The following is a 12,173-nucleotide window of genomic DNA, read 5'->3' on the forward strand; positions in this document are numbered from 1 at the left end:
TACTCCCTGCCACCTGCCACGTTACAAATCCCAGTCTCCAGGACCAACTCACCAGCCGTTTGCTCTACCCCACCCATCCTCCACCCTCAAGAAGGCAACACAGGGCGGAGGTCACTATAGGTCACAGCCTGCAGAGGAACAGTGGAAAAAGGCCGGGGAACCCTGACTTCTGTGGAGGTTCTCTAGGGTCAGTGGTAGGGCCTTCCTAGGAGACTTGTAGGGAGGCAGCCAAGCCATATACTGATTATGGGAAGGATTCCAAAGGAGGTCGGGATGCTAAGTCCGCTTTGGAGAGATGGGGAAGAGAAGTTCACTGGCAAGCCAGGAGTACAGGGGGCAGGAGAGAACACTGGCACCATCTCTCCCATTTGGCCCCACCACTGACCATTCCCTCCAGGGACAATGTTGGAAGGAGGTAAATCTCACCCAGGGTGAGAGTGGAGAGTTAAATCCATAAAACTAACAAACAAGAAAGGATGATTCCCTGGAATGATGAGCCCAGCGTTTGGCCTGTGTGGAGTGTAGCCTGTGATCCCAGAGGCATGGGGGGGCGGGGGGGGGCAGGGGGTTTCTGGGAAAGGAGCCAGGAACGTGAAGCCAGAGATCAGCCTGGTGAGGAGATGGCTCTAGGACAGGGCCCAGGGGTGCTCAGCCTAACACTCCTTTCATGGGTGGCACACTGCAGTGTCCCTGGTACCTGAATGAGGGGCTGCACCTCTCAGGATTGGCTTCACCCCAGATCTTGCGTAGACAAGAGGAGGGGATCTTTCAGGGTGGTCACCAGACAGGGAATACAGTCTTGCACATTCAGTGGATGGGTTTTCCTTGGGTTCCTGCCTCCTCAAAGGAAAACCCAGTTCAGGCCCGCCCTCTGGCTTCTTCACAGGAGAAGAGTTCCTCCCGCTCTGGCTGGAGGCTGGGCGCAGGTCAGGGAAGCTGCAGGAGGACCTCCTGCCCTGAAGGGGGCGCTCTAAGAACTTCTCTAGCCCAGAGGCGCCCCCCTCGAGCCCCACCCACACTACTCACTCTCCAATTCCCTTGGGTATTTCTCTGCCTCTCCTGCAGAGGTTGGAAATTGGTGGCCTAAACACTTGCTTTGCTCCCCACACAGAATTTGAAGAGGATTTTACATAAAAATACAGATTTCAGGTTTCCGGGGGAGGGGGGGCGGAATCCCCTCACTTTTGCTCTAAGAAAATTGTCTTTAAAAAAATATATCTGACATTACTGGGCGAGTATCACACCCTCCCCCCCAGTGGGGCGGGCACTCCCCAGTCCCCACACTCCGCCCCTCCCACGAACTCCCCTGGAGGCTCTCAGTCATCTACAGTAACTCCTTTGGGTATGCAAGTCTGATTCCTCTGTGGCTCCCCCCTGCCCTCAGCTCACCTTTTATCAGGCCTCTTCCAGAACATACCTTAGATCCACCCTCACTACTGCACTGGCCTGTGTTTTCCGCATGCAATTGTCTGCTCCTGCGGACTGCAAGCCCCTTGAGGGCAGGAATAATTCGCCCGCTCCGGGGAGCTGGCACAGGTTCTCAGTGAATACGCACTGAATGGATAGGTCTCTCGCCCTTGCTCAGGCCCTCAATAGCCCTCCTTTGCCCACATGGTTCAAACCTCTTTCCAGATCCAGAGTGGGGGCCAAGGCACCTAAAATCTTTCCAAGAGGAGGGGGCGTCATGCCTGGTCTTGGGTGGGGGTGGGGGACAAAGGGACAAGAAGGGCACTTTGCCGACGTTCCTGCTCTTTGAGGTGTCCAGCCTCTGCTGGAGATGCTAAGGCACTCTCCCAGTTTTGTTTTGATTTGTTTGTTTTCTAATTCAGAGCATCATTACAGGGCTGAAGGATGATTTCCTACTTCTTAATAAAGGAATCTTCAAATCAAATACGGCTTGTGTTTATTCCACCAATCCACTAGTTCTGGAAGGATCCTCCTCCAACTTCCAGCCTCCTGCCTCCCCCAGCCACAGTGTTGCCTGTGCCCTGCCCAAGGGTACCGGTTGAAACCTGGGCTGGGCTGGCCCTGCTCACCTGGTCTCCTCAGACCTCTTCTCATTAAAAGGCCTCCTTGCTGTGGCTGGGGGAGGGCCGAGGGGCTGAACCTTCTCTGAGAGGCCCCACAGAGCACAGCGAGCTCCCGGTTGTCACTCTGCTCTCCCCACCCCCCACCCCCTCTGGTTATCAGGGACCTTCCAGTTTGTAATGAGAGCTCCCTTCATTATAGAAAAAGCAGCTTAATGTTCTAGAAACTCACTCTCCTCTCTTCCCCTGCCTCTTCCTGTCCCTGTTTCTCCTCAATTCATCAGGTGCAAAGCAAGCTTTGTCTAGTCATCCTTCACCAGGAAGATGACACTTCTCTGCTTTTTAAAGATGTGAGCTCTGGGCCACGGACACAGCAGTAGGGAACGGCTGTACTGAGTGAACCGTTCTTTCATGAGAGCGCCCCAGTGATCAGGGGCATTCCTGGGATAATTGGAGGAGATAAGGACTCAGCTGCTGGACAGGCTCAGTGTACATTCAGAATTAGGGCTCAGGAAGAGGTCAGGGATAGGACTCAGTCTAGTCTAAAGGTAGGGTTCAGTGTGTGACCAGGATCGGGGTTCAGTGTGTGACCAGGATCAGGGTTCAGTGTGTGACCAGGGTCAGAACTCCATGTGTGACGAGGGTTGGGCTTCCTTATGTGATTAGAATCAGGACTCTGTGTTTGACCAGGGTCGGGACTCCATGCATGATTAGGGTTGGGGCTCTGTGTGGGACCAGGGTCGGAGCTCCATGTGTGACTAGGGTTGGAACTCTTGTAGGACCAGGATTAGGGCTCCATGTATGACCAAGATCGGGGCTCAGTGTGTGACCAGGATCGAGACTCCATGTGTGACCAGAATCGGGGCTCAGCGTATTCTCTGAGTCAGCTCCCAAATCTCTAGTGTAAACCATTCTTTACATACAAAATGCGAAACAACTTATCACCTTCCTGCTTTCTAAGCTCTTGAGAAAGGAAGAAGGAAGAGGAAGAGGAAACTTCAATGGCTCCTGGTGGCCTTTAAGATTACACAGCAGGACATTGAGTCCCTCCATGGGCTGGCCCCTGCTGGCTCTCCCTGCCTCTCCCACCTACCATCCTTCATGAAGGGCAGACGAGTGGTGTGCCGTCCTTCCAGTACCCAATTCCACTGTGCCTCTGTGTTCTTTGGGGCCATTTCCCCTCGTGGACTGACCCTGCTTCTCCTCTGTCCTGTGCAGTTGCTAAAATTCGGGCTCTAAAGTAGAGCACAGCTGGGTTCAGAGCCTGCCCCTTAGCGCATGCTTGTTGTGGGGCTTTGGGCAAAGAGCTTATCTTTGTCAGATTATGGGGGACAATTCAATGACACCCATGCATGGGCCAGGGGGAGGCTTTCAGAGTGCACCCACAAACAGGTGTTGAGGAATATTACTCATTGTCATCATTCATTATTCCCCACTGGCTGGCATGTTTGCGAAACACCCGGCATCCCGTTCCTACCCCCTCCTAGTGGCCTTGCTGGACGTCTGTGGCTGGAAAGCTAAAAATGACACTTTTGGGCCCCCTTGCAGCTGAGGCTCTGTGTGTGAGCTAGGTTCCAGCAATTAGAGGCACTTTGGCAAGACTCGAAAGGCAGATTAGGAGACTGTATATGGCTGCTCTGGGCTGTTTTCGGCCAGCAGCCCAGTTGTGCAAATGCAATAGCATTTGAGCATCAAGTCTTCGGACTCAGGAGTGTGGGAAGGCAGGAGCACGTTCCTTGATCCCTGGACCCGGCTACGGCAGCATTGAAACCACCGGTTCCAAGGATTCTGCCCCCACACCCCGCATTCTTCTGTTGCTATAACTGATTACCACAGTTCAGAGGCTTAACATAACAAATTTATTCTCTTACAGCTATGGAGGTCAGGATCCAAAATCAATCTCACTGGGTCAAAATCAATGTCGGGAGGCCTGTGTTCCTTCTGGAGCCATGGACAAGAACCCATTTCTAGGCTGTTTGCATTCCTTGGCCGCTGGCCCCTTCCTCCATCTTCAAGCCAGCTTCTGTTTCTGACCTCCCATTCCTCTTCTGACTTTGCTTCCTGCCTCCCTCTTATGTAAGGGCCCTTGTGATTATACTGGCCCACCTGGATAATCCAGGATATCTCTCCATCTCAAGATTCTTCACTTAATAACAACTACAATGTGTCCCTTTGCCATGCAAAATAACACTCACAGGTACCAGGAATCCGATGGGATATTTAGCCCCCCACAGTGCCTTTCCGATTGTCACCATGTGCCTGCTGGTCAGTTCTGCGGTATTCTTTTTTTTTTTTTTTCTTTTTAAGGTTTTATTTATTTATTTAACAGAGAGAGTGAGAGAGCACAAGCAGGGGAACAGTGGGGAGAAAGAGAGGTAGAAGCAGACTCCCTGCCAAGCAGGGAGCCCAATGCGGGGCTTGATCCCAGGACCCTGGGATCATGACCTGTGCCGAAGGCAGACGGCTAACCATCTGAGCCACTCGGGCCCCCCAGCTCTGCGGTGTTCTTGCAGTCATTCCTGGAGACCCAGCCTCAAGCCTGCTCCTTCACCCCTTCCAGTGATTTTGTAAATACCTGGTACCCTGTATTCAACCTCTTTCTGCCTAAAATACATGCACTTCTGTTTCCTGCACCCAACCATGACTCAAATACCACGTAAACTCCAAGACTCAGTTCACACAGTCACCCTCTCTGGGAAGCCTTCTGTTATTCCTCTGGGGCCCACAGCTCCTCCTACTGCAAGCTTGTATAAATGTTATCTCCCCTAGTGGATCATGACCTCTCCATCCTATCCCGGGATCTAACAGAAAGGAAGGCCACGTAAAGAAACCAACCAGAGGCCACTGGCTGAGAGCAGCTTCCTGAATGGCAGCCTTGGAGATGCAGGCAGAGGCAGGCATGGCGTGGGAGCACGGGGATCAGCCAGGGTGGGGCTGGGCTTCCCCGGGGGCAGCCAGCAACTCAAGGAGAAGAGCCAGGGATGGGAACACAGTCTCGACCTCACAAGGGCCCTGGGCTCAGAGGAGCAACAGACAGTATTTTCAGCTACAGAAGCAAGTCAGCAGGTAGACACACGTGAAACAGTACATTTGTCAACTCTAGGCCTGCTGCCCGGGCTGGGACTTTGGGGCTCTGAATCCAGAAATGCAGAAACAATGATGTGTGATAGGAGTAGCAGGCCTTGAGGGCAGGGAGGTCAGATCTAGAAGATCACTCGTGAGCAGAGGCTCAGGCTTCCTTTCCTGGGGGCAGAGGAGACAACAGGCCAGATGACGTCCCAAGTCCCCCGCAGGCCCAGACTCTACCTTCCCCGGCACAGGACCAGCAGTCCAGCCCCAGATCCCAGAAGGTTATGCCCCTGCCTGGGTGTAAATGGGGCCAGCAATGGTCCTTGAAGGTGGCAGGTGCAGACAACAAATCAAAGGGAAGTCAGTGCATGGCCACAGATAAGGTAAGTAGGAAGATAAGCCACCAGAGGAAGAACAGCCTGGCAGAAGACCACCTCCGCTGGCTGGCAAGAACTCAAGAGCTCCAGTTGGAAAAGCCAAAGTCTCTGCACTGCCTGGGGCTGCTGGGAGTTGTGACCTGGGGCAGCACCCTTCCCCCTACCCTGCCCCGCCCTCCTCGGTCTCCTCCGTCTGTATAGCGGGAACTATAGCCTCCGCGTGGAAGGACTCTGTCAACGAGGAAAACCAGAAAGAGCTCCGCCAAGCAGGGGTTCAGAAAGGGCAGAGACATGGAAGATACAGGCCCTGGGCCACGGCAGGAAAGAGGCTCCGGCCCGGCAGAAAGGCCTGGAAGGCCTGAGGTGTCCCTAATGAGGTCCCAACAGACGGAGCCAGGCATGAGTGAGCTGAAGGAACCGGGCCTCCCCCATCCCCACACTCAGCACACTTCAAATTAATAATTAAAATGCTTCCTGTCAGATTCCAGCCTGACACGTAATTAGAGCAGCTCCAGGCTTTAGGCGATGGTGATGAAAACAGTTCTTGTTAGAAAGAGACTTTTCTGGGCGTGAACAGGGTGACGATAGAACCCTTCTCTCCACATTTCTCTGCCAGGGCCTCCCCTCCATTCCAGATAGATAAGGACAGAGGTTTTCCTTTTAGTTTGGGGAAGGGGAGGGGCATAGGGAGGGGCATCTATGTCCTATCTGTACTGGGGGAGGTTGGACAGGGTGACATCCTAGCTGACATGAGAAGGCAGCATAAGGCTTTGCTCAAGAAAGGAGGGTAGCTGGGGGCCCCTTGGAGTTTCTAAGGCCAGACAGAAATATCTGGAGGCCAGGTGCTGAATCCCATCTCAAACATGTCCAAACAAGGCGCTGATATCTTATCTCCGCCTCCCCCCAACCCCCGGGGCTGCTGGGGAGTTGTTGAGTTCAGCCACCAACTGTTTGGGACCCAAGGCACCCCTGACCCCATCCTGCCAACCCACGGCATCCACCACTTCCTTCTAGAGCACAGCCCTTCCCCATTCCTATCAACAAAGTGGGGCACAGATCCAGGAGTGCTAGCTGTCAGCTTCCGGGCTTTTCAGACGCCCCAGGAGCACAGCCCAGGGGTGCTGTCCAGGTCCCAAAGAAACTGAGGTTTCAGGCTTCTCCCTTGTCAGTTCTCCCAAGAGCCTCTGCCGGTCTGCTCCTTCCCTTAACCCATTCCTCCATACTTCACATTCCGGTCCCTGAGCCCTGTCAAACTGTCACAGCTCCACATCTGCCATGAGGTCAGGCCCCCCAAGAGAGGGAAGGGATCCCCACTGCTTAGCTCGTTAAAGGAGAGCCCTTTACCCTGATGGGTCTCCCCTCCAGAACTTGGGTATTGCCAAAGCTACCTATTAGAAGAAAGTCATTTTAAAACAACATTGTGTTTCTTCACTGAAGTTGCCTTCATAAATATTTTAAAGGTGTTTATTAAGAAAACTACAGGAGTGGAAGTGAGGCTGCTGAGGTTGGGAGGAGAAATGCCCTCAAAATCTCGGCTTCTGCTGCCATCACCACCAATGGAACACATTCTCCTTTGGAGGGGCGGGGTTGTGGGGGCTGCAAAGAGAACTGCGTTCTGTTGGGCAGCCCTACCCCTTGCAGGAGGTGGCTGCTCAGATAACCATGTCCCTAGGCTCAGATCAAACCCCATAGGGCTATATAATCGAGTCCTGTGGACACAGCCCTGAGCTGGGGACAGGGGCCTCTTGGGTTTTCCTCTGAGATCTGCTCCCAGTTGCTGGCCAATTGCTCCCCTCCTCTGAGCTCAACAGTACAGTGGAGAAGAGGCTGAGGCTCCCGTCCTGGGCAGGCTGATGTACGCAGATTGTGGATGCTGTCCTTTGCTCTCCTACCTCATCTCCTTCTCCCTCCACCCCTCCACCCCACCCCCACCAGCAGGGGCCAAGTCAGACCAAGAGAAGCAGAGCCCGAGCAGGTGCACAGGGTCAGACTACCCCCAGGAGCGGCTTGGCTTGCCTCGCCCTGCTCCAGTAGGCAGGGAGAGGCATGGGGCCTGGGGAGGGGGTAAGAATGGTATATGCCTACTGCCCCATCGTCCTGCTGGCAGTGGTGGGCAGGAATGGGGCGCCATGGCTGCCTCTGATGCAGCTCCTCTCCCTGGGAAAGAGCTTCTTTCTCTCCCCCAAGCCAACACCAACAAGCCAATTACACCCCGAGAAAGCAGGATCGATCTGCAGGCCAAGGGATTACATTGATCTACAATGCTGGTACCCAGGGGGCTGTGGCCGCTTCTCTCTTATACCTGGAGCTCCTTCAACTGCCATCTTCAGCTGAGCAGTGAGAGTCCTCCCCGATCCCATCCCCCACCCTGTCGGTCTGTCCCCTCTCCTTTGTCTGTACTGAGCCCAGCGCCCTCTGCTCAGACTTATCTTCCCACGCTGCATGAGTGCAAGTGAGGTGGCCCCATGAAGCCTCGGTCCTGTGGGTGACGTCTGCGTCTCAGCCAACCTGCGAAGGAGGGTGCTACTCTTGGCCCCATTTTACAGACACAGCCTGCGAGGACACAGACCACTTCCTCCCCAGCTCCCCAGGGGCTAGCCGGTAGTGTTTTCTTACCCCAGACCTGAGGGGTGGGCAAAGGGAGCTTAGGGAACCTTCTCTGGTAAATAACAGAGAGAGAGAGAGAGAGAGAGAGAGAGAGAGAATGACTTGCAATTACCATATCAATTGTTTCTGGGTAAATAGGTACTTCTAAGAGATTTTTAAAATAGATTATTTCTTTAAATAGGTTAAGCACCCTTTGGCAGCCTCATTTACATTACTCATTCGCTAGGAAGTTCTTTTTTCAGGGATAGTGCAGAAGCAAACTTCAGGCTCAGTCCCTGCCCTTCAGAGACAGGGTTCACGTGGTCTGGGTGTCTCCCTGCCGCCCACAGGGTCTACTCTGTGCCCAGGGCTGGGCAGACCTGCGGGGCTGAGAAGGAAGTGAACTCCCAGAGAACAGTGGAGGAGCTCGTGCCTTCCCCTGGCAGTGAAGCACCAAGGAGCAGGCAGAGGTGTGGGGGGAGGCACGGCGGAAGGGACAGAGGGCAGATCCGGTGGGAGTCAGGGGGAGCTTGAGCGAAGCTTATAAATAGGACGGAATGTGGTGCGTGCAACTTCTGCCACCCTGCCAGTCATCTCTGTCCCCTTCTCCCTTGTCACGCATCCTCCAGACAGGGCAAAATGCTCTCCTCTCTCAGCACTGCAGGGCCCATCGACAAATGCCCTAGGTCTGGAATCCCTGGCTGCCAGCATTCTCTGGTTGCGCTGACCCAGATCCTCCCAGCTGCAGTGGGCAGGCGGACACCCAGAAGGGCAGGGTGGATAGAGACGCAGAGGAAATCAGCACCCCAGCCATGTCACCCAGGCCCTTAGCATGGTCACCCGCAGAGGCTGAGCTGCATCCACAGCCTGGTCCCCTTCGGGTTCCTGGAAGGTTCTCTGAAGGTGCCATCAGTAAGCACATGGACTTCAAAGCAATTATGAAAGCTCTAGGAAGAAAAAAATAGTACGTTCATTCATTAGCAACAAATGACACTACATTATCTTAGCAAAGAAGGCAAAATGTCAGGTCAGCGACTGGCAGAGATGCTTCTCTGGTTGCCTTCCTCCAACACCCCAAGACTGGGGGGTCACATTCTTCAAGAAACATTTTAGAGAGGATACTGAGACATGAGAGCAAGAAGGGGGTAGAACAGGGTACCGACAACAGCAACGCCCCCCTTGCCCCCGGACCCAAAAGCCTGATGGCCCAGGCAATTATGGGACTAGATAGAGAAACTCAGGAAGGACTCAAGTCCAGAGACCCCACAAGATGACGGCGAGGGGCAGTGGATAGGAAGAAGGCTACATTCCCTCCAGTCACTGGCTCCTCTGCAGTACAGTAGAGGCTCGGGATACCCTGGGGCAGAAGGAAGTCTGAGACATGAAGGGAAGGAAGCAGGAGGAGCACGAGGCTGCTTCTTTGCGCTTGGCTCATGCATGCACACTGACGGCTGCAGGGAGCAGGACAGATGGTCTTTGTCTCTGTGCAGAACACAGTGCTGGGGGGGGCGGGTAGGGAGGGAGCCAGAACCAGCCACGTGGCTGTGCACATCTGGATGCCTGGGGGTGAGGGAGAAAGGGAGGCAGTGGGAGGAGGTGGGGAGGAGCCCCATTTCCTACACTGAGCTGAAGGGTCTGAGCCATCATCCATGACACCCCAACGTTCCTCAATCCCCCAGAGCTGGGTGCCTGGTCTGACTGAGGGCAAGAATTCGGGGTTCCTGCTCTTCCCTGGGCCCCACAAAACAGGGCTCCCCCTTCTTCATGCACATAGGATCACAGATTCCCTCAACCTTTTTTTGCACCTGTATTTTTAGCACTCCCTTTAATGAGAAAATAAATACCCTTCGGTCTGATTCAGTGATCACTGAGAACAGCTGGCTTGTCTCTGGTGCCTGGTCTCAAAGGTCTCTGCTCAGGATTGTCCCTCTGAGCCTTATTTTGCATTAATTTATAAGCCAGGCTAGAGCCTCTGGGTCACACACATCAAATATTTTGCATCAGAACTTCTAGGGATAGAGCCCAAGTGATGAAGTTCCAGAACCTAAGTCAGGTTCGGTGGGGTGAGGTTCGGAGCTGACGACTAAAGAAAGAATTCTTAAGACATCTTTGGTGCAAAATGGTGGTTTATTAAAGCACGGGGACAGGACCCGTGGGCAGGAAGAGCTGCTGCCCCGGGTTGTGAGGAGTGGCTGGTTATATACACAGGAGTTGGGTAGGTGAGGACAAAAGGGTTGTTCAGAAGGGCTATTGGGATAAAGAAGACTGTCAGGATATGGAAGGCCTGGTTACTATCAAGCCAAGGCCACTTTCCCTCTAATGAGGCACTAACATAAAAACAATTGGGAGTCTCCTGGTGGAATGTTACATTCCTGCTATCAAACGTCCCTGTTAGTGAGATTGAGGTCTTAAAAGAAATTTAACTTTATTTACTTTTCCTTCTACCTCCATCTCCTTCGGTTTTTTTATGGAGGGGAGGGTGACGTTAGGGCTTGAGGGACTGAGTTATGTATCTTTGGAAATTGGGCTATTGATAAGACAACTTCTTTGTAGTAAATCTCAAGGACATTTATAAACCAAGAGAGACTCCTGCCTTGCAGGACTATGATCTCTGCAAGTTAACTATTTGTTCTTCTTTTAGGGCAGTCAGGGGTGCCTGTGGAATGTCACACATATTACCAAGGGGAGTGGGTGGAGAGGGGGTGCAAGGTGCCAGCCCCTGCTCCATCCTCAGCCAGCCTCCTGTTCCCTCATCACAAGCACCAACATTTTAAAAAGTCTCCTAAGTGATTCTAATGTGCAGCCAGGATTAAGAACTATTGGACTAATGGTATCTGGAGTTGTATCACTAGGAGCAAAGTGCTCAGGATCAAGGAGATAAGAGAACGATCTATTATGAGCTGAAACATTATCAGGCCAGGGCCTCCATCTAAAAGGATGGTGATGAAACATGTCCAGAGGAGGCCAATGGGGGTGGGGAAATCATATTCACTGAGGGAGGTTGAAGAGAGGTTGAAGGATGTGTCTGCTGTTCAGACACTGGGGAAAGGCTGGGAGCAAAGGTCAGAACCCCTCTGTCTCTGAGGGCTTGGATGGATCTGCCCCATGAGATCCTGGGTGTCCTCTGTTCTAACAAGCACCACCTCCTTAGTGGTGAAATCATCACCACTACGGACAGAGGCACGGGACTACCAGAAGGCAGAGACTGAAGGGAGTTGGGGGAAGTTGGAAGGGGAGGTGAACCATGAGAGACTATGGACTCTGAAAAACAATCTGAGGGGTTTGAAGTGGCGGGGGGATGGGAGGTTGGGGTACCAGATTGTGGGTATTATAGAGGGCACAGATTGCATGGAGCACTGGGTGTGGTGAAAAAATAATGAATACTGTTATGCTGAAAATTTAAAAAAAAAAAAAAAAAAGAAGGCAGAGACTGAAGGGATAGTGGCCCAGAGCAGCTGGGAGAGGAGATGACTGCAGGCCCCACCTGCTCCTGAGTAGGGCCGCACCCCTGAGTCCCTTTAAGCCCAGCTGTGTGCTGGAATTCCCAGCACCCTTCCTGCCCTATCTAGGATCCCCGCTGCTAGAGGCCCTAAGTGTTCTTTGCTTGCTCATTCTTGCTGCCACGGAGACTGACTAAACAGGCTGTCCAAAACAGCTGGCAACTCCACCAACTTTTTTTTTTTTTTAAGATTTTATTTATTTATTTGATAGATGGAGATCACAAGTAGGCAGAGAAGCAGGTAGAGAGAGTGGAGGAAGCAGGCTCCTTGCCGAGCAGAGAGCCAGATACGGGGCTCAATCCCAGGACCCTGGGATCATGGCCTGAGCCGAAGGCAAAGGCTTTGACCCACTGAGCCACCCAGGTGCCCCATGTCTCCACCAACTTTTAACATATACATGTGACCCTGAGATCCCACTTCTGGGGCTCCATACCATACAAACTCGAGCACAAATCTGCCTTATCTGTATCCAAATTCTAGGAACTGGCAAAGTATATTCTAGGACAACAGTTCTGCGAGATACTATGTAGACATTTGAAAAGAATGACCGGATGGGGCATCTAGGTGGCTCAGTCAGTTAGGCAGCTGCGTTCAGCTCAGGTCATGATCCCAGG

Source organism: Mustela putorius, unplaced genomic scaffold (assembly GCF_011764305.1).
Source record: "Mustela putorius furo isolate JIRA1106 unplaced genomic scaffold, ASM1176430v1.1 tig00003972_pilon_pilon_pilon, whole genome shotgun sequence".
Taxonomy (NCBI): Eukaryota; Metazoa; Chordata; class Mammalia; order Carnivora; family Mustelidae; genus Mustela; species Mustela putorius.